The sequence below is a fragment of the Achroia grisella genome, unplaced genomic scaffold (genome assembly GCF_030625045.1).
Source record: "Achroia grisella isolate CSIRO2021 unplaced genomic scaffold, CSIRO_AGI_Agris_v1 utg402, whole genome shotgun sequence".
Lineage (NCBI taxonomy): Eukaryota > Metazoa > Arthropoda > Insecta > Lepidoptera > Pyralidae > Achroia > Achroia grisella.
The window spans coordinates 6,952,167-6,972,163 of record NW_026712841.1 but is presented as its reverse complement, the minus strand read 5'-3'; the positions used below and the strand labels follow the sequence as shown (position 1 = coordinate 6,972,163).

General features: G+C 33.9%; 1 protein-coding gene across 2 annotated transcripts in view; it reads left to right on the top strand.

Annotated features, from left to right (window-relative positions):
* Positions 1–252: 252 nt before the first annotated feature.
* The window catches only part of LOC131844265 (acetylcholinesterase-like), a 64,429-nt gene continuing 44,684 nt past the window's right edge, over positions 253–19,997 (top strand). For both annotated transcript variants that reach the window (XM_059193101.1, XM_059193102.1), the window contains exon 1: positions 253–351. The gene's annotated coding sequence lies outside the window, so the exon portion shown is untranslated. The remainder of the gene's footprint in view (positions 352–19,997) is intronic.

The window sequence follows — 19,997 nt, the reverse complement described above, 5'->3', positions numbered from 1 at the left end:
TATCATCGCAATACGATAAATTTCACTTCCATTAACTATTGTCTATTAAAGATTTAATGCTGTAAACTGGTCCACCCACCAATGGAGAGGGAACAGTAATGTACATCGAGTGATGTATATGTGTGTGTGTTCAGGAGAGTAGGTCCACAGATCGGGCCCACAATGCACGTTGTTTATCCGCTAGGGCGCGGGGGTGCGGCTCGAGTGCGCGGGAGGCGGGGCTCCCGGCCGGGCCCAGTCGGTTGCCACCGCCCGCTGTAGTCGCCCGCGAACGCGAGTGCATCAGTGCCCTTACACCACAAACACTGACACTCCGACCTTCACTCCGTGAGAACGAGACATCTATATCAGGTACGTTCTCTTTTTAAATTTGAAAAAAGGATGCGATTGGATTTTTTTAATATTATTAAAGAGTCTGTATCATTCGCTTCATTATGTAATATTAATTAATTAGCACATCGGAACTCGGAGGTGTAATCACATCTTATACAAGCGATTTATTGTTTAATCAAAATTAATCACGTTGAACGCTCCGCTACGACGCGTAGCAGTGTCTACGAGAGAGCTTTATATTGCTGTTTCCGATATAGAAAGCCCCATGGGGGCGACAGCGGTAATTGGCGCGGTTTTTCACGGCCAAGACAAGGTCTTCTGGTGGTAACGGGGTTGTTGATAAAACTGCTCGACTGGCATTGCGCGACTGTCCCACGTAAGTCGCTGCCGTTTCACCATAATTGCCTTAGAAGCCTCGACCTTGCAGCTATGTGGACCATGAGTTCTTTGTTTCCACGGGTTATATTTCGCCGTTCGGGCGTTTTACGACGCTCGATGTAGACAGATTGTTGCGTTGATATGAGGTTTTAAAGCTGTACCGGGTTAATATTTTGTCGTCACATTAATAAAGTACAAGTCAGCAATCTTTAAAGGGCATTTGAACCTTTTGATGGAATGTTTCTTTTTTTATGAAATATGAATACTATGTTACTTAAATAACATAATATAAAGACTTTCGTTTTCTTCTTATTTTGTTTATCTATTTCTATTACATTTATAATATATTATGAAAATTTGTTTAATAATAACATAATCATTTTTAAAGTAGGTATATATACTAATACTTGTAAACTAATATAAAATAAATACACCATATTTTCCTTACGAAAGTTTTTCAAATGAATCGTCAAAGAAGAAAAATGTAATGATATGTATATAAATGAAATATTTTGTTGATTTGTTTAATTATATTACAATGACGTATTATATTTACATATATACAAGTATCTACGAGTACTGCTCCACTATCATTTAGCTATTAATAATCATAAAAGGTCAAATGTTATATTATCAAGTACTGACAAACTATCATATCTATTAAGGATATCAATATGCTTATCTGCTATCAAGTTAAATAAAATTGTTTCTGAAATTCTTAATTAATCTATACGCGGTCTTTTACTTTTTTTTACGCTGTACCGAAAGTTCTCATTACACCAGAAACACTATAGATATCTCCCACAGACCACAAAAACAATGGTTCTATACCATTATCATTTATTGACTCCCAGTAATGCATTCGAGAAAACAGAATAATGAATTTATGAAATAGGACATTCTCCGATAAAGGTCGGAAAGGTCGGAACACGAAAAATAATTTAATATATTGTCCAGGATTGATTTATATATTTTATACCATCATTAAAAATACTTAATCTTTTACAGTGTAATGAAGACTGTTTGTTTTGTGATCTTTTGCCCACAAATTATTAAAAAAGTGGTCCTATACTATTACTGACTAGTAACGTATATGAGAAAGAAAAATGAATTCATGAAACTGAGCTACATTTTCCTAGAAAGGTTAAAGGTTGCAACACGAAAAATAAACTCGTATATACCGATGATTGATTAAGACATTTTGTATCCTCATTATGAATGTTTGATCAATCACAATAAATTGGGGAATTTATTCCCACAGACCTCAAAAAATGGTGCTACACCATCAGCGTTTATTGACTTCGAGTAACGCATTTGAGAAAGAATAATGAATTCATGAGAAGAAAAACAACAAAGGTTAAAGGTCGCAACCTGAAAAATAATTTCATATATACCGGTGAACGATTTAGACGTTTAGTAATGATAAATTCAAGGAGTATTTGAACATTTCGATTCATATTCATTGGGAAAATGCTCAGTTTCGTAATAACCACTGTAACTTATTGATGTATATAGAAACTAAATGACCCTGCAAACGTTGTTTTGTCATACAAGTTAAAATCGCTATTAATAAATAGTAGTTGGCGGTAGAAGAGTGAAAATTTAATTGAATGTATTTTTAATGCTATAAAAATTAATTATTGTAAAATAAAAAAATGTTAGGAGTACCCCTTAACACTTAGGGGTATGAAAAATAATAGATGACTACTGAATATGCATATAAAATTTCATAATAATCGATCAAACCGTTTCGGTGGAGTATGGTAACTAACATACACCTCCGAAACAAATTTTATATATTGTATTTAGAATTATAATCCACTTTTTATTGACGTCTTCTCTTTTCTACTACTATAACGATTATATTAGTACAAGTGAGTAGTATGACAAGCATTCTGAAATAGTGTTATCACTTCCTACGTGGTTCTGCTTACCTGTTACTTTATGGACAAACTAGAATATAGTTATTGTTAATAGGAAGATATGATTATATCGGACACAACAAACAAGCAATGTATGGTAATAGGACTTTACCAACTGAAATACTGGTCATTTATCCCATGGGACCTCATAATGATATAGTATTGTGACAAAAATGAGAAAACAATTTTTTTATAATTTTTGTGTATTACATTTTTTGTCACTATGTGAAAAAAAAATCTATCTCCTAGTATACGATGGGTTTAGACAAAACTAACTTTGTCAGAATAAAATCACATTCGAACTGAGATAACTTCTCCTATCTATGTATTTCTATAATACAGAACAATATCGATGATCTTTATCAATATTTTAAAAAACGGTATATCGTTTTTTAATTTTACCGTTTATTAAAAAATAAATGGGGTATAAAGAAATTTTTCTATCTTCTAACTATTTCTCCGTTTCCTCTTTCTAAATCTTTGAATATATACGATTTTTACAAATAAAATGAGATTATTTTCCCACGGGAATGTGATTTATGTGTATAATATATGCATAGGTATAACTTTTGTCACATACACCGGTTTTTATAAGATGAACACGGGGCAAGTCAGTTAACCCATCGTGACAAATTAACTAGGAAGTTACCATAATGATCTTCAGGGGGGACCGCGTGGAGGTTTACCTGACATGGTACATTGCATGGGGTCATTATGGGGTAACAATTCCTTTCCTCCGGAGATGGGGTTAGTTTATCCAAATAAATGTAATGGGACCTCACACTAACACGGCATATAATGGATATATTTAGACAAACTTTTCTAAATACATTTCAATAGTTAGTGTTAAGCATATTATATAATGCAAATTAAAGAATATTATGTACTACTGATATAAGAGATGATATCATTTGAACATTAACAGCGTCAGTTTTCAATTATTTTCTCTCATTAGTGTAATCATTGGTGCGCACAACTTTAATTAATTTTACACATGCAAACCAGTTCAGCATAGACTACATGCAATCATATAAAGTTGACGTGATATAGTATGTTTAAATGAGAATCAGTCAAACATAATTGCTTTTAACTGAATCTGAATTCAGAACGAACTGAAATTAAAGTATACCTCTTTATTTATATATACTGTATTATTTATAAATGTATATTTACTCGTATATATTGTATATACAAAGTACTATAATACCTTGAAATTATTTAGAATGGATAACTAAACATAAAAAATAACATAACAAAGTTCATTAATAAGTTACAAAATTCTACGGCGGTACTCACAAAAGAAGCATATAGAAATTCTTGTTTTAGAATTTCTTTTTTGTTTATAATTTCAGTAAAAAATCATGGAAATTTATATTTACTTCAAAACTACAAAACATAATACTGATGAATCGTAAAAGCCTAATAATTACAAATACAACAAATAAAATTTAAAAAATTTTTAACACACTATAATATTTTAATGAAAATCACGTGTTCTATAATTACATTATAGAAAATGGGATTCTATACATATGATATTGATATATAACATTAGATAGAAAACGGAAATAGGTGTGTCAATATAAATAGATTATTAACTTTTATACAATAAATTATACGCTTAGCGTTTGCATGGATTTACATACATACTCGCAGCGTACATTTAGATTTACAACGTCATGAGGAAAAAATCTCTCAAATGTTCTTAAACCGTTTAACCTAGAAGGGAAGACTTAGGAATAGACAATAATACCTACTATACTATATTGACTTCAACAGAATAGCATCATAATATCATAATTGATAAAATATGTATGATTTAGTGGACTGCATTTTGATAGGTCTTGGTATTGGCATTTTTTAGTAAAATGAAATGAGAATTTTTGAGCAAAATTAATTGTACGACATATTTATTTTTCAGAAGAGCACTTATACAGTAACTAAAAAAAGGAATGAATTGACTTATAATACAGTGTTACCAGCAATACAAAAATGTTGCTAACAATGATTATAAGATTTAGCTAATTTACAATGTTGTATATATTTTATGTGTATATTACATAACATATAAATACAGAAAAATAACAGTATCAGTTGAAATATTCCGTGCTGTAAGACAACGGCGCGCCTCGTAATTTAAAGGGCGTTGCGGATACAAGCGTGGCTGATGCCGTGAGTACTGGCAATCATACTGTGATATCCAAAATATTCACACGTATAAATATGATAAAGTCGTAAATCGTGACGACTTGAAAACTAACAGCTTATCAGTTTCCATTTTTAGGCAATTTCAATGGCAGAACTACCAGATAGTAAGCTCTCCCTCCATCTCAATTTTTTTATCAATTGGAATGGCAGAAAAGCTGACCAGATTGGTAATTATCGCCAATGTATATGAATAGCACTACGGACACCACGCCGCCCGTTATACCACTCATGCCTGTTTGTGTGTTAAAGTTTCACCTAAAAATGGCTGGAGGAATTACTACCAAATATTTCATACATTGTTAAATATGGGTCAAAATATATGGTAAAAAAAAGACGAGAAAATCGTCGGAGTGGTAAATTTTTTTATTAAAATTGTAGGTAAGGCCGTGTTGAATTTTTTAGTTAATTTATCAAATGGAGTCGAATACGAGTACATTGCTTTATTTATAATTTAATAATTGATATCAATGTCGCTAACTCTTAAATGTTCATAAAATTTTGTTTTGCTATAACGCGTTTAAGTAATGTAGGCCTACAGCGACTTGCTCTTATTCACATTTTTATGATATTTTATTTTGATCCAGATTTTATTTTCCATAGACGCGTAAAATAAATATATAAAATTTAAACAAATCGTTAATCAATGATTAGGTCTTAGTTCTATTGTTAGATGTTCGCCATTTTGTAGTAATATTTATTTATTACAAAAACGCGCGAGAGCGGACAGTCTGGTCTTTCTAGTTCTCTTTATCTACCTTTACACTGTTTCCGTAAATGGGAATTCGCTCGTGAAATAGCGTACCTATAAAGAAATCTATAGTTTTTTAAGCTCTTCTTGTGGTTTGAACGTTCAGATGAAATATGTCACTGAAATTATAGGGTTCATGGGCATACTACCTTATAGTACTCAGAAATGGCAACGTGCACTGTTTCACACACTATACATTTATTCCCAACTAACTAACTTTCGGTACACAAACATCACAATTTCTCGTAGAATTGTTTTGAATATCATGTCAAGTCCATTAATTATTTATTTTGTTGTTAAAGTTGGCAAGGCTACGCGAACCCGTTACATTTTGTGCCTATGGGAATTTCAGGAAATTCTTTCTTTGTGGAAGCGTACATATAAAGTTATATTTGAAATTTCAAGTTTCTACTTTCAATTGTTGTAAACTATACGTGTATGAATCAGGCTGTCAGGACAAATCTTTAGATTTCTTCCAATTTCAAAATATAATTGCTTTTTTTATAAAGCAGATCAAGAAAGAAGTTGGAGTCGTATCGTACGAACAATAAAAGAGATTGTTGGAAAATGGTAAGAGCTCCAACAACGAGAACGCGGTTCTTAAATTATGAGTGAATAAATATTTCAAATTTTTACATTTATTTGTTTATTTAATTAATAATCTCTTAAACATTTAACGTCAAGTCACAGAAATATAACAAAATTCAGCCGCATCATCTTGTTTTCGGTTAAAAGGCGAAAGGGTGATATAAAGAAGTGAAATTACAAGGTACAAAGACCTTAGGTCATTCTGAATGGCAATACAATATTGCAGGTTATAAATATAATAGTAATAAAGTGAAAATCGTAAAACAATAATTTTTGTAACAACATTTGTGAACACATGTAATTTTACAGTTTTAATAACGTACAAGCAACAAAATTTTGGTGTTCTACACAATACTTAAGTAAAGCAATAAATACTTACTGGTATCATTCTATACGTTACCTGTATGATACATATTTCATTTAACACATATAAATATTACATACAAAGATAAGCGTGTCATGTAGTCCAGTACCCTCCAAGCAGACCTTGAATCTACGCCCACGGTTTCAGCCGGTTTTATTTCGGTGCCCGCCCCCGCGCTCAGCTGATTACAGCCACGTGTTACGGTGACCTCGTATAATAGTTCATACTAGCTGTGCACGCGGCTTCGTACACGTTACTTCTAGAATAACGCCAATAATTTTAAATATTTATTTTTATATTTTACCAAATAAATGTTAATTTGGAGAAGTCCAATTCACTACTTATATTATTTTGTTTAATTCCGCTACAATAAGCATGTGTGAGACTTCAAACACTGAATGCGGAAACTGTACTACCAGCTTGTTCGCGGTTGGTCATCTAACACACTGGGCTTTCAAGTTATATCCGAGCTCTATTCAATGCCTGGTTGGTATTCGTACAGAGGCGAAACACGTGTCGCAGTGTAGGTGTGGACTCGATAACGGTCGGAAATTGATCACCATTGGAGAAGGTCGTAACGGTAGTCAAGTTTCCGCACTGAGTGTTTGTGGTCTCACACAAGTTATTTATAGCGGAAATAAACAAAATTATATAAATCCAAGTCGTAAACAAATATTTGTTTTGTTTTTTACCCCAAGAAAGATAATGAGAAACCTACTTTAATATGTAACTGAAGATCAGTTAAGTTGTTTCTAAGATCAGTGTACACAAACAAAAAATAAAACGTGCAACTTTTTGATTTTGGTTATATTAATAATTTAAGTACACATTGCATAAAGCCCTGCGAGAAAACGAACCTGTGACTGTCGGCTAAACGACTTGTTTGTTAAAAAATTTGCCATCGAGGCCGCCAGTATCAGAAAAAATAAAAGATGGAATTTTTATTTAATATCTAATGTACAGACACTGCTTGTTTACGATTTCATTATATATGTGTGTATGTTAATCTTTACAGCGAAATTAATGTTGTCAATATGAGTGTAGTTATCAGCTATTTAATAAAACAAATATTCTTAGTCTTAAGCAATCGTTATAAAATATTAAGCTGATAATACGTAGACAATATGAAACAAGCAATGTTTTACTATTATAAAATTGTCGGCGGCGTCAAATATAATTTTAAATAGAACGTTTTCCGAAGATAAAATACTAAACACGCGTTTTCTTCAGGAGGAAATCGAGTTCAATCATTAACAATTTATATATCGACAAGTAAAAATATAAATTAATTCTTATTAAAGATAACTCAAGAGTACCAGTATCTTGATGAAAGTTATAAGGAACCACAGGAGAAGCCCCTGCTGCTCATTTCATCCATTAAATATAAAAATGAACATCGAAACCTGTTCAACTAAAAAAACTTCTGGCTACGTTAAACTGTAGTAGAATTGGGAACTTCTTTCAAGGATCATATGAAACGCTTTTAAATAAAAAATTAATCATAAAAACTGGTTCACATAGGAAAGCAGTTTTGAGGTAAATGCATTTACAGTTGAATTGAGAATCTCCGTTTTTTAAAACGGAAGAAGAGGAGAAAAACGGCAAAACTAAAATCCATTTTAAAACTTATTCCGCTTCGATCGCGACGAGTTTTCTGGTGTTGACATAGACTACGAGTGTATTACAGAGTATTCCATTACAGAGTGGAATGCAAATACTTTTTACTTCCATTGCAGAGTAAATAACTAAAATATAAATGAACTATTTAAATCAGAAAAGTTTAATCCACAGAGGCAACATGCAAACTATTTGTCGGGAGTTTTTGTTTTAGATGTATTGCAATAAATTACTATGGCACATATATAGTATATACTCATTGTTAGGAATTTAATTATTTTCGTTCGCTATTTCATGACATATAGTTCTAATTATACATATCTGTCGTGCTGTTTATTAATGATGACGGTTACCACCTAATGAAAAGTGGTAACCGTCATCAGCTTGTATGCTAATTAAATAAAAAAAAATATTATTAAGTGTGCGTCTATGTGTTAGCGATAAACTTAAAAACACTGAACAAATTTTCATGTGTTTTTCATAGATCAACAGAGAACTTTTTGAGGAAGGTTCAATTCGTCAAGAAAGTGTATAATTCGTGAGGGTTTTGTGAAAATTAATTGAAATACCTGTGTAGAGCCTGGGTCGCCAGTGTTATATAAATTAATTCTAGAACTGACGCAAAGAATTTTGAAGTTTATTGTCGTGTAATTTCACAGGTAATACGTGTAGGTATATATTTTTTATTACTGTTATTATTTAAGTGTAACTGTATATATATATTGTATATCGTGTTTTTTCAATTACTTGATTCAATAAAAAAATAATAAAAATTTAAAGAGATTTATTATTTTCTCGTCTAATACATCAAGTAAAACGTGAGACTTTTAATCTCAGACTTGTGGACTCGTACCCCACGTTGGGCGCCAAACTGTGACATAAACGGATATTAAGAGAAATAGATAGAGTTGAACGTATCTCACCGACAGAGCTTACCAGAAATAGTCAATATATATTATACAGTTGGCTGTAAAGGGCTATCATAAGCTGAAATCAAGTTGGTATTTATAAAACTGTACAAGTTATGTAATTAATTTAGAATGAAATTCTCAAAATATGTTTATATATTTTCACTTTGTTTATTGATGATAGTGGTTCAGTTTGCTGAGTATTCTACCTGTCTTATGGCTTAGATTGGCTGGTGTTACGACCAATCCTTGTAGATGTATTCTTCCTGAACCATTGCCTATTGAAAGAGACTCAATACTACTGCATCTTTTTTTAAACTTTACTTTCAATTCACAGAATTTTACTTTGTTTATTGATGATTCAGTTCTTGAGTATTCGAAACTGGTTTAGTTATATGAGTATTCTACCTGCCTTATGGCTTGGCTTGGCTAGCTGTACGTTTAACCCTGTTAGATCTCTTGTTAACTCTAGCTAACCGATAGCCTGATGAAAGAGACCCCTAATGCTACTGTATCTATTGTGATATCCTCGCTAAAACTCAGCAATTTGAATATTAATTTTTGGAACCAATGGGTCTCCTTTGGTTCTGTTTCCGTAAAAAACTTTGATGCAATTATCAACCGTTTTTTTATAACATGTAAGTAGACATCTGTAGTAAATAAACAGAATAGAATAGAATATAATTTATTAACTCGTTATTTTGTGTCAAGCGTATAATTACATAAAAACTACAAGTAATAATTTACACATATTAAAAAACAATAAATGGTGTGGCTGTGGTCCACAGCTCAGCACAATACTGGAAAAATAGTTTCCAGCGCTGATTTTCAGTTATATTCTATTATAAATAAATAAATAATAAATAAACTTAACTAGAGGATTTAATGGAAATATAGGACTTTGATCATTTATAATTTTCTAATAAAGACGATATGAAAGGGTATAGCCATTAGGGATCCCGGAGTTCCCAAATGCTTTTATCTTGTATCTACTATACCGGTTGCTTCCGCTGTATTCTTTTCATAATATTGACTGGCAACTCATAAGGGGTATCAGGGCGTCTCATGATGACGTCATGTGTGACGCTGTTCATGTACATAGGCGACAGTTGCCGCTTACCATCAGATAAGCCGTGAATTTGTTTGCCCTTCCAATCATATAAAAAACTTATATGGATAAAAGAAAATCTTTGTGACTGATAATGAAAAAGTGAATGCACCTGCATTTCCTATAAGTACAAATTATATTGTGAGTCTCATGACTGAGACGTGTGAAACAGCGTCGAGATATAGGAAGTTGATAAATTATATGGCCACCAAAAGTTTTAATAAAATTATTTAAACTTCATTTTGTATACAAACATGCTCGTAGTAATGTGTGATCTTCAGTGATTTGGAAATGCCATAGTTCGTTATCACAGTTATGCTATTTTCGTCACAATATACTTCCGATTTCCAAGTTCCGTCTGGAACTACAGTCGTGACATTTTTATTATCTGTGTCGATTGTCAGCTTCAACGGAATAATCAGTCCATTAAAAAAAACTTGACCTTTAGATTTCGTGAGCGGCCACAATATATCATCTGTCCCTTGCACAGATAAGTAAGACTCTATCGCCGACGATCTGCTTGCTGTATAATGACTTACGATTTTGAGGTCGTGATAGAAGTCTTTAGCGTGTAGATGTCCTATGTAAAAGAAAGTTTAATTTTGTTGAAAAGGTCATTTGCAGTACCAGTTAACTCGGATCCCATCTGGAGGTTAAAACTAACTTTACACGAGTCATAATAGGCATCACTTTATACAACCTGTTTTGTTTAATAGGACTCTTGTGTTTAGCGGATGACATTAATGTAGTAGTCCTCCTTAATCGGGAGGTTATAGCACGAAATTGATCCTATTATTAAATAAAATACGAATGAAATAGGTGAACACTTTTTTCATAAATATGGAAAAGGTTCATCATTCGTATATTTCTAAATTAAAAACCATATTTCTTATTTTAAATGGACAATACTTTCTTACTATCTCTCTATTTTTAATAATAGATGTTAACAAATAGCATGCTATCTTTTTAAACTAAATGTAGGTACATCAAAGATAATAGGAGTATTTTAATATCACCTTATAATTAAACGTACAAGAATATACGTCGACTATTTGCTACACGTTGACCTTTTTAAACCTCCCTTTATGGCGTTCATTCGTTACAATTAGTTGCTAGAGTTTTTAAGCTCCTAGAAATATTTCCCTGTTCCGTCTGTGCACGGGCAATGAGTACCGCAGGGGGCGAATGACGCAGATCGTCGCAGTGCGGTATGTACGAGTAGCGTCTGCCGGTACACCGCCAAACTGATGGCGATGTGTCCTTGAACTGAGACACCTGGACTCAACTTTCCTTTGCCTCTTTACTTCTTTTTTCAACAGCTCGACAGAACTATAATTTGTGTAATCGTGTTTTTGAATTTCGAACACGATTTAAAATGTGTTAGCAGTATTGAAGAAATTCATTTTCCCGCCAAATATTTTTTGACAGTTCAAGGTACAGATTAATATTAAATTGGAGTGTACATGTTTCTGCATGTATGCTTTTATAAATTTTATAAGAACGACGAAAAAGTCAACATGACAGCGGATGCGCTTCGCTTACGAAATCTGCTCACTAGCGAATAATTTATAAATAAGATACACGTACGTGTCACGGGTAACCTCACCATGGCACGCTTGTGTTCGGATATCAGTTGAGAACTCGAGAACGGGGTATGCTGTACGTGGGTCCACGTAGCCAATGTAGTGTCGAGAGGCGTCTTAATTGACATCTGTTACAAGGGTGTAATGTTAGTGGAATTATTGGCAGTCATTGTATTTTACGGACACTCGTTTATTTCTAGGATTTCAGTACATTAAAAGTAAATGATAACTTTTATGAGCACACTCGATCTTTTATTTATAGTTTATAGTTTCTAATTACACAGTATTTGGAAGTTTGAAATTGAAGAATAGCTATTAAAAAAATAGATATTTACAGCCCTTTGTGTAAATATAATAATTGAATGCTAATGAAAATAAATATGTATGTACTATTTTAAATTTAGATAGCTTATGAGATGAATTTTGAGATTGAGATTTTCTTGAAATATAGATTTATATTGATTATATTTCGAGAAGCCTATTCATTCTGCGAAATGTTTTCTATGCTAAGTCTAATCGACTAATTAAACTCGTTATAAACCAACATTAGTCCTAACAAAAAGTTAGAAACTGAATACAATATAAATTAAAATCCATTTGGCTATAAATATTATGAAAATCTGTTTATAAACAGCTGCGTAATAAATAGAGCGTAAATAAAATTGGGTTGGCAACTGTCAAATTATAAATCTTTTTACTCAAAAGAACATTTAGACGAAGTTCCTTTATTCCGGAGCCAGAAGGAGAAAAAAAAGTTCCTTTATTATTTATTAACATAATAGAAGTTTAATGAGGTTGGTTGACTGTCAAATTAAACACAAATCATAAGCAGCGACAGAACGGTGCGCCATCTGTTCTCATCTTTATAATGTTGGCAAAAAATGTTTATAGTCCTTCTATATTGATATTATAAAGAGATTAGATTTCTTATTTCAAATTAATAAACTCAAAAACTTCCTATTGGTTTTCAAATATATTCACTTTTATACAAAGCTACCGAGTATTACTTTACCGTAGTAGATTGTAAAAATTTGTTTGCGTGGGACCTCAGTCTCACCTAATACATCCGGCAAGCAGATCGCTTGGTGTAAGCTAATGCAATGCTTTATATTTTCGCTGCCTTTTCTCATCATTCGACAGATAGGATAAGAAAAGGCAGCGAAATTATAAATTAAGATGCATGATATATTAGTCTGTCAGAATGGCAAGGTATGAGCTGTCATGATAATATTATACCTGTACTGTTGTTTATTTTTATTTATTTCAGTGCTCATATTATAAATACCTTATAGACTAACATACATATGAATATTGTATATGTATGTTAGTCTTTAAGGTATTTATGTATATTGGCGACAGTTACCACTTCAAGGTTACCATCAGCTGTTTTGCCATTCTACTTACATACTTAAATATTGTTAATTTTAAACTTTCGTGTTTAATATACATTATTTAAATTATTAACCGGGTCTTAACACGAATAATTTTATGGCAAATAAAGGTATTTACCTATTACATATTATTCGTGTTAAGACCCGGTTAATAATTTAAATACTTAAACATTATATTAAGAAAATTAAATGAGTCAGAAATTAAAAAAATAGAAAGCCTTCTAATGTATGCACATGCATTGTGCACGAAAAGTCGTTGTGCGTCTCTAGTTTTTCACAAAATCTTGGGCACAGTAAATCAATAGATATTAAATGCGATCTAAGAGTCGTTACGTGGGAATTCAAGCTCGTTTTACGTATTACGTGACGTGTGGAATGAGCTTCAATCCCATATTTTACACTTGAACGCGTTTCCGAACGAATAGCTCCCGAGTCAGTATGCAGGTGTCGACGCTACTCTGTGCTATTGAAATATATGGGACTATATTGGAGATATCCACCTCGATTACTTTATTCGTATTGAGTACTAGCAGAGCCCGCGATTTGGTATGCGAGTACAATTGTAGATCGCTATTTATTGATGAATAAAGCGACGAATAATATGACTCTTTCTAATATTTGATTAATTAATGAAATTGTATAAAAATTCCTTAGAATTTTACTTTATAGTTTCCTTATTAAATATCTAGTATTAAAAATTTCCACAAAATTAGTTATTACCTCTTTTCCTCCCTTGGGGTAATATTTTTCCTAACTTTCTTTTGTTGGGCCGTTGATCCATATTTCTCTTCCAGCCATTTTTATATGTAATATGATATGATAACACAAACAGATGAACTGATAAACAGATAATCATCTTGTTATGATTTTGTGCTTGCTTGAATATAATAAATATAAATATCAATGCGTTCAATTTATTTATTGAATTTAATTTAATACGAGTAGTGTCTAATCTAATTCAAATCATTGATAAAGAAAATTTTGAATATTTAAATTATTTTCCATAATTTTAAATAGTAATATGTTTAGTGAGTTATTTCTGTGTATTTACTGAATAAATATTATTTCTGTCTTCTTATTTCATATTAATGGAAACTCGTAGATTATTTCTAGGCCATTTTTCCAAAAGAATTTAATTGCAGTTAACTGTATTTCTTGTGTGCATTTTACATGGCTATGGACAATTTTGAATTGTTTATGGTCATTATTTTACTACTCTATGTTGAAGTATATTTCTTCGTAAGTACGTTGATGCAAAGAAATATATTTAATCCATTTCTAGGTGAAATAAAGTCCAAAATTGTGATAATTATATTAATTATATTAAAACGTTTTGGAACAAAAAAAATGATTGATTGAGAGTATGGTACAACTGAGACGTGATCAAAACATTAAGATATAAAAATGTAACGCAGTAAATACTGTACTATGTGGGTTAAATATCGAATTAGAAAAATCAATCGGTTTTTAAGTATGGAAATAAATCAACTCATCGATTTATCACATAATAAATATTTTTGTTATAAATAATAAGTCGCGCACGTCCGTAATTATAATCCGTATGTTTTCAAAGTTTAACGAGAACAGGATCTTACCTAATTTTGCTAGAGCACCCGATAACAGTACGACCTTGACCTCACAACTTAATACGAATTAATGGCGCGCCGGCCACTAGAAAAACTTGCGTTGCTTCTGTGAAAGAGTTCCTCGGACGTGACAATATTGTCCGTATAGAAATTGTATTTCATATTATAATTAAGTATCATTATTATATAGTATAAAACAAAGTCGCTATCGCTGTCTGTCCGTCCCTATGTATGTATGCTTAAATCTTTAAAACTACGAATCGGATTTTGAAGCGATTTTTTTAATAGATAGAGTGATTATTATGGGGTCGTCCGCTGATCCTTTATATGGACCGCTGGGTACGGGCCCCGAGCTTACGCTCTTTACTAACATTGTTGCTTATACTGCTGGGGTATACCACCCCAGCGTCGTTCGTTTACCGGCCTCTCTACCGGCCGTCTGGAAGAGATTTCATAAGAGATAAGCTTCCCAGCAGCCGGCTATATTTGAGGATATATAAATAAATAACCTTTATAAATAGTCGTGTGAGTGGGACTCTATAATAATAAAAATCGCTCGCCGAGCCGAATATTAACGCCGCCACGTCACGTAAATGACGTGATCACTCGGTGGAGAGTACGTCGCGCGGGAGCGCACGAGTTGCGTCCGGTGGGCGCACGTGTAGAGGGGTGAGGTCGCGCATGTGCGAATTCGCGCCCACAGCTGTCCGCGCGCGAGAACATCGCGCGCGTCAACCGGACGACGAACTGCTCCACCGATGGGACCTTGAGGTCGCGGGCGATCACGTCATTACGGACGTACCGTCCGGCATTTGTGCACAGACGGAGGGCGGCGTTCTGTTGGACCTGCAGTCTCCGCCGCTGTGAGGCCGAGCACAGTGCGTACCATGCGGGGGCGGCATATGTTATATTAGAACGAATGTAGGTCTTATAAATGCCTACTTTCGTCCGCAGCTGCAGCATTTTCAGCTGGATTAATTTTTAAGACCGGTCGCAGCATAGCGCGCGCGAGCCTTGTGTACAATTTGGGTAACAGCCCGGTCCACCTGCGGCGTCATACGCAGCGACCGGTCGATTTCCACCCCTAGGTAACGCACTGTGCGCTCCCACTTAATAATTGGATGGGCTGGCCTCTATATTGTAAGAGGGGCGGCGGGCATTTTACATTTACCCGGGGCGGTTGTAAAATATATCAGCGCCACCGTTTTACCCACGTTAACGGTGGTACGCCACTTATCCAGCCACTCGGGGAGCTATTCCAATTCAGCCGCTGCATTTTGCGAGCGGCTGCGTAGGCTCGGCGAGACGACGTAAGAAAGGCACTGTCGTCGGCGAAAAGAGCGAGGACGACATCCCTCTCTCCCTCTCGGAGCTCATCCCTCAAGGTGGGGATGTCGTCTGTAGTTTCATCAATGACACTCATGTACGTCGCGTAGAGCGCTGGCGAGATGCAGCTGCCCTGCGGGAGTCGGGCGGCAATTGGGCGTGTGGTAGAATCACAGTTCTCGACCGAAACATAGAAGCTCCGGCCCGAGAGGAACGAAAAATAATTTAAAATCGCACGTATTAATATATGTAATAATATGCTGACGGCGTGTTGGTGTCGAGCAACTTCGACACCAAACCGTCGTGCCACACACGGTCGAACGCCTTCTCTATATCGAGAAATACGCCGACCGTGTAGTGGCCGCGGCTGTGCTCGACAGCCATATGGTGGACCACGCGCGTCAGTATCATCTTAAGTCGTCGAGTGTCCGCCTCTAAAAATAAAACTCGTCGCGAGGCGACAGAGTCGGTCTTCAGGCGGCGGAGCAATTAAATGGAGGCGCTCGAACGACATTTGCTACGTGCGAGAGCAGAGTGATGGGCATTTTTACATTTTTTGATACTAATAGTTTTATTAGCTTGCCGGCAGGTATCTCTCTGTCCTTGCCGGGTTTCGGAACAGTTTACATGGTATGAAACTCTACCCAACTTCCAGTTGGTAGGGAAGTGGCCGGTCCGGAGTCCGGAAGATAGAGTGATTCAAGAGGAAGGTTTATATGTATAATACACGTATACCCGTGCGAAGCCGGGGCGAGTAGCTAGTTATGATATAAAAGTATTCGAATGGACTTGATTTGTTATTGCAAGAAGTTGCATATAATGAAAAAAATATATTTATTTAATAACATTGTTGCTTATTATTATTATTATTGAATTGTAATGTTATTATCATAATTATTATTATAATTTTTTGACCATTGCATTGTACCTACTACCTTTTGTCTTTTCCATTCTACCTATAGGTTGTCTGGAAGAGATTTCATAAGAGATAAGACAGCCTTTTGTACCCTATTACTCTATAATTTTTCAATCGTGCAATATATTTGGTGCAATAAAAGATATATAAATAAATAACCTTTATAAATAGAGGGTTATGCCACTTGTAAATTAGTAATTGGACGGTAGAAAAAGATAGTAAAATATATAATAATAAAAATCAAACAAAGAATCTGGTTATATAATAATAATAAACTAGATTCTTTTAATTAATATTAGCATTGCGAACTCCTTGACCTTGCATCTTACTGGCTGTTTATACAGGCTGATGAAAAAATTCGAGGAACAGAAAGAATTATTGACAAAAGGGACAAAAGAGTACAGAATGCTAGACTCTGGGACTTAAAGCAGGTCATGGTTAAGACAATTGATAAATAAAAAAAATATTTTTTTCTTTAAATACCTATATAAAATCATATTGAATACCTACATGAATCTAAATGTTTATATTGTACGAGAAAAGAACTAGCGAACATCGGATAGTGATGTATGTGTTACCAGATATAAGACCATGTCGACATCGTCAATGAGTTGATTGAAATGAATTGATAACCTCGAACTTCACAGGTTGGCTCATCTAATATGGGGCCCTATCTATATCTATATTAAAAATGTAACAGATTACTGTCTGTACATGGACGATATATAAAAAACATATGGGAGTTTATTAAAGTAATATAATTCAAAACAATTAGTGTAGTATTTTTATTGCCTGTACTACAGTTTACTTAGTTGATTCCTGTTAAATTCCCCATGAAAGGTTGACTGATCTGATTTCATCTCCAGCCTATCAACCACCTAGTACCCCCCCAGACTATACCATTAGTGTAGGTGTATGTAGAAATAAGAATAATTAATATATCATATTAGTCACAGTACATGACCAATATATTATATTAGTAAATGATTAGAAATTTAAATGATATTTTTAATGCTTGATAATGAAAAAATACGATTTATCTGTCTCCGCTAACGGTTTATGCTAGCGGGGCACCAGTGGAGAATGAGTATGAGGTCAGGACACTTAGCCTATCGTGAAAAATTCTCCAGAATTTATCATGATGGTTTCCAAGGAGAAACAAGTGAATGTGGATGGATGTAAAGGGAGGGGACGCCTTAAGTAAAGATGGATGGATTGTGTGAAAGATAATAAAAGAAGAGTATGCTCAGATATGACGAATGATCGGGACCAGTGGAAGAGAATGACATACTGCGCCGACCCCAAATAATGGGATAGAGGCAAGGCAATGATGATGGTTTCAAGGAGAAACACGTGGATGCCAAGCTGACATAGTACATTGCTAGCAATGGGCTCAACAGTTCACATTACTAACAATCCCCTTTCAATGACTAGGTTATTACAAGCATGGAAAAATCAATCATGTGCGTGCTCTTAAACATTTGTATTGATGGCTTGTTTAGGTGAAGGGTAGGAAAAGAGGGGGTGTTGTAATTTGTTTGATTATAGAAGTCAGTGCGACAGGTGTCTAACGAGTTAAGAAATGATGGCGCCATTTATGACACGCACGTAACTCCATCGTGTTTTACACCACCCAATATAGGGCAATAATTAATTTTGTGTAATACTTTCAATATACCACCTATTATTTTATTAATTGATTCATTAATCATATTGTATATGGCGTTGAATACTTGCTTTATTTATTGGGGTCATCTGATTACCATCGACTGATAAATCTACATGTCGTATTACTGTTAAAATATATAAATTTCCATACTTAATATTTAATGGAGCTAAGTTTTCTGGGTCAATTGTTAAATATATACCATTATGCAGCAGTCATTGTTGTATTTCCTTGTACTTCAGTTACTAGCTAACCACGCTACATTCCAGCATCTCGTTATAAAAATACATGTAACCAACATGTATTAAATATCAATGTTTTTTATACGAATTCTAATAAATTATTATAAGTAGTAGGCATTCCAAAATATTAACTCGTTTATTAGTGAAAACCTGAAAAATCTAATAAAGTTATTTTAACTATTGGGATATTTATATAGTGTAAAGTGGACAAGCCACTAGTACAAAATTAACTTTGTTTCCAATAAAAAAGTAGTTATATTGATTAATATAACATTCCGGGCCCATTGTAGTATATTATCCAATCGTGCGCCATTTCCTACCGCACATAAATCTTAACAAAACGGAAAGTGAGAAAAAAAAATTACTTAAATGTATAATTTATAGTAATCTTCTATTATAATGAACTAGTTATTTTTTGCAAATTCTGCTGCTCTTTTTTTAGATACAATACTATTAGATTAATTTCATAAAGATCAGTTAATCTGTTTAGTCATAACAAGGTAAAACTATCACAGTATCACATATATATGTATAATTTTAGCATCGGAGTATGTTTTGGCATATAATTTTAAATGGCCCTTCCTGGACTTATTTGTATGGATTATTAATTCGTACCGACACTGCTCCCTTTCTGGAGTACGAGTCATAAAGATGTCACTTGTTGGCGACTGTTCTCCGGATGCGTTCGCAGCTCGCGCTGGGGTCCCGTTATTGCGTACAATTTGGCGAACAGACACTCCAATTGTTTTTATGATGATTCGCCGAGAACCGACAGCCACTGGTTTGGAACCATGTTTATCGGTTTTAGAACGGTAGGTCTCTAAGATTTTGTATGTACAGTGGTGATAAGCAACATCCTAAAGTTACCTTTGGGAGAGCGCAATTTTATTTTCGAAAACGACTTTCATCAGAACAAAAAATCTATTCTGGCTTACATGAACAGAAAATTTATTAAAAACAATTAAAAAATATGATAAAAACAATATTTTAAATCCTAAACACACTTTTTTATGCTTTATGATGATGACCAAGGCACTAGAATTATAGTTCTTAATAATTGTCCACTTTAATAATAAAAAATACTTGGTTAACGTGGCAAAGGGCAGATCTACC